Source organism: Sphaeroforma arctica, assembly GCF_001186125.1.
Source record: "Sphaeroforma arctica JP610 unplaced genomic scaffold supercont1.580, whole genome shotgun sequence".
Taxonomy (NCBI): Eukaryota; class Ichthyosporea; order Ichthyophonida; genus Sphaeroforma; species Sphaeroforma arctica.
The window spans coordinates 19,218-23,739 of record NW_014039978.1 but is presented as its reverse complement, the minus strand read 5'-3'; positions in this window follow the sequence as shown (position 1 = coordinate 23,739).

Sequence of the window (4,522 nt, the reverse complement as noted above, 5' to 3'; positions counted from 1 at the left end):
CCCGGGCTATAAAGAAGACCCCTTGGATGCATACCATAATATGCCGGATAGGCCTAGAGAAGAAATCAAACTGGACCCCATCGAATACCTTTTTAAAGAAGCTGGAAGAAAGTACGATTCCTCTAAATACAGTCCAAGCTCCTACCAAGCAATACGCTAATGAAAACATAACCAACAAGACCTCACAAGAGGAAGTGTTAACGATGGGTCAGAGAACGTCAACTCAGGTAGACAAGCTAGCTAAAGCATTTAAGAAAGGGCTAAATATTAAGTCGCCTGAAGCTCATACTACAACCCTCGAGGCGTTATTGAAAGACATGCCATAAGTACACGAACGACTTATGACATTGTTTAACGAAAGCAATGCTGTAACAGCAGCATCAGCAAAACCTCACAAGGGGAAGTGTTAACGATGGGTCAGAGAACGTCAACTCAGGTAGACAAGCTAGTTAAAGCATTTAAGAAAGGGCTAAATATTAAGTCGCCTGAAGCTCATACTACAACCCTCGAGGCGTTATTGAAAGACATGCCATAAGTACACGAACGACTTATGACATTGTTTAACGAAAGCAATGCTGTAACAGCAGCATCAGCAAAACGCACTTCGACGGAAGAACAATGATGATGAGCATGGTCAAGAGACTGATAATGAGGAAGAAGACGAATCTCCTGTACAACGTGACATGGATAAAGAATAACATAAAGTTCATGATTGGGTTGTACAACACCACAATCTTAAACATGTTAGCGAACGATTTACTCTACGAGATGCCCGAGCAGAAGGGATTGATCATCCCAAACTCCGGGCGATAATACGTAAAGTCTGCAATTCCTGTAGGAATGGTGAATATAACCAGATCAAGCGTTTTGGATTCGCGCCACTAAAAAGTGTAATAGAAGACGACCCATGGCACAGGGTAATCATTGACCTGGTTAAGTTGCCCATGTCCGAGCATACAAAGTCACAGTATGTCTGCCATTTCTTTGACGTAGCTTCGAGGTATAATATCTTGCAACCGACAAGAACCAAGACTACACAAGAGATTTCGGAAGTCATATATACTGTCTTTGATGACCACGGGTGGCCAGCTATCATGGCGACAGACAACGGCTCAGAGTTTTGCGAAGACGTAACCGCTGCAATGACTAGTGTCTGGCATGTGCCATAAACGTGTGGAATACCTTATAAACCTCAGACTCAAGGAGCCAACGAGGCTAGACACAGACGTATGAAAACACTCATACGCGGTCAGTTAGAAGACTATGAAGGTCATTGGCCCTACCATCTTAAATGTGTTCAACCATGATGAACGAGACTACTGACCTAGTTACAAAGACTACTCCCGCGCACTACTTTGGGGGAAGAAGAAGTGTTTTACAAGTACCGTACGACGAGGGAAAACAACCAACTACTGACGTACCATAGTTAGAAAGACTAAATCGAGTTCAAGAAGTGGTATACCCTCAAAAAGACAAAAACGCTGGGACAGTAAACACAACATACAAGTGTTCGAAGTCGGAGACATCGTGAAACTGACCATCCGTTACATGGATATGAATTCATTGTCAAGTCGACACGTCGGACCATATAAAATAAGCTATCGTGACACTAAGAGCAATGCTTATGAAGTGGTGAATTTAGATGGCAGTAGCGCACTAAGTATACCCGACGAGTGACATAACTTTGTCTCGCATACCAGATAGTGCTGCGCCGGTTGATCGAGAAGAGTTCAAGGATATAATTGGTTGTGAAACAAGGAACGATGTAAAATATTATAAGACTCGATTCCATGATGACACCATCATATGGTTAACGTCAGATACATTTGACAATCCGGATTACATACGTTTTTTTCAATAAGAAGTGGCGTAAACGGTTACACAAAAATAATGCCGATAAAAACCGAACGTTCCCATAAGTGGGCGACAAAAACGCAAAGTGGTATCCTTATACACAACTTATCCCACACCTTCCTGAGACTATGACTCATAAGCCAAGTAATAAACGCAGACAAACACAAGTTCTTGTCCTTATGGGGACCACGACCCAAACGGAATAGGATGGATAAAGACTATATTGAATAACTTCTGTCCAGGTGTCTAATACACCGCGACCCGTTTCTTAGCTAAATTTTCGCTTCTTGCATATGTACATGGCTAATAGGGCAAACACAGTACAGTGCTTCAAAGCTGGCGGGGGGCTGTGTAATACCCGGGTCTTGGTACAGAACCATCACATCATGTAGTAACTTAGTGTAATAGCATCAACATAGTAAGTTACTAGTTAAACACAATAGTGGTAGAAGCTTATAATACATAAAATACAAATAAATATATTAAAACCACTTCTATTATGACCAAGGGATGTTTATATGTATGATAATACATATCTTTTATCCATAGTCTAACTCACCATAGATGGCTAGTGAGATTACCTGGGCCAAATCAGTATTTACGACGTACTTACGACGTCTCATAATACTGTCAGCCGGGCGAACGATGTCGTGTCGTAAATTCCCCCGAACGTATACTCAGAGCTGGTGGTCGTATGTTTAAAAACGACATTTTTATTTTTATTTTTTATTTTTTATTTTTTTTTGAAGAGAAAAGGATGTATTTATAAAACGACAGTCACCTGACACAACCGAGCTTGCCGATGCCAGAGAACGGTTAGCGGCAGACTTAAAAAGCAACCGCTCAGATTGCTGGCAATGCACGTTGTCGCCTCGCCGGAAGTGAAGTCATAATGCCAGTCACACGTGATAAGGCAATGAGTATGCGCCGGTCTACACGGAACTTTGTATCGGACCGATGGTTACCTTACGTGGATAAACAGGTGCGGAAGTGGCTAGCAGACTTGGTTATCACCAAGCGTAAGACACCCACGACGGTAAACCTACCACTGACAGAAGTATTACCAATACGTTACGGCGCAGAGTTCATCAATGGGGGTCTCTCGAGTTAATGAACCTCCCTACGGGAATGGACATGATAGTGGGCCAAGAGATGTCGAAAGGACTCAGCCTGCATATAGGCGGTACACAAGAACCCTTAATTCCGATAGACCCGACGGAACTCGACCAACTTCTTGAACCCATTCCACGACGACAGCTACCTGACTCAACCGAGATTGCCGATGCCAGAGAACGGCTAGCGGCAGACCTAGAAGCAACCGATCAGATTGCTGACAATGCACGTTGTCGCCTTGCCGGAAGTGAAGTCACAATACCAGTCACACGTGATCAGGCAATGAGTATGCGCCAGTCTACACGAAACTTTGTTCGGACCGATGGTTACCTTACGTGGATAAACAGGTGCGGAAGTGGCTAACAGATTTGGTTATCACCAAGCGTACGACACCCACGACGGTAAACCTACCACTGCTAGCGGAACCTACATTCGATGCTGAGGGCAACGTCAAGAAGGTATGAGTATGTCTGGATATGTGAGCAGTCAATGCTCTCATCCCCGGCGACCAGTTCTTGATCCCAAAAGTCAACGAACGCATCTCCCGTTTGAAAAGCAAGAAGTACTATAAACCGCTATCTGCAGTATACTATAGACTGCCGATACACTCTGACTCTCAGTACTTGTTCAGTTTTACACATGAACGATATCAGTATTCGTTCACATCGGCCCCTTTCGGCCTACATGTCCTAGCAAAGCAATTCCAATAGACGTTGAGCACGATACTCGGTGGTCTACTGGTACATCACTACATCGACGGCATAGTTATTGCTAGTGATTTTTATGATGAACACATCAAAATCATCAAGTGCCTATCGTACCATACCTTCAAGTTTAACCCAGCCAAGTGCCACTTCGCGATAGCGGAGGTCATGATTCTAGGAAAGAAGGTGTCCGCACATGGGATTGATAGAGACTATGAGAATCAGGCTACTATATATATGCACTTACACATTTCAGGGAATACCTCGACGGTCAGCGTTTTGTGGTTTTTACAGACCATAAGGCACTCGTGTACATGGACACACAGTTGAAGCTCAACCCGATGCTACAACGGTGGCACCACATCATAGCACCTTTTAACTTCACAGTATCACATATACCGGGCGAGAAGAATGTCTTACCGGATATGTTGAGTAGAGTACATAGTGTGATGAACCTGAGGTCTTCTATACGGATTGTTGGCAGTTGTTTCCCAACTACTTCGAACAGGCGCAACGGCACTTCGGCACTTCGGACCAAACAACATAGACGTGTTTGCGGATGCTACCAATGCACAAATACTTCGGTTATGGACCAAGGATGATGGAGAAGGAGCATTTGCGCACCACTGGTCTACGGTAGACGGTTGGATGGATCCACCATGGGCGAAGATACATAAGATGCTTCAAGCAATTGCTACACATGAAGCCACTCCTAGTGCCACGAGCGGCGCATACGTTCTTGAAATATGGTACTCCAGCGGGAAGACACCATGGGGCCACACGGTCATAGCTCGAGTAGGCCCACCTAATGGTTACGAGCTTAGTACGTCATTTTCGTTAGCGCGACGACT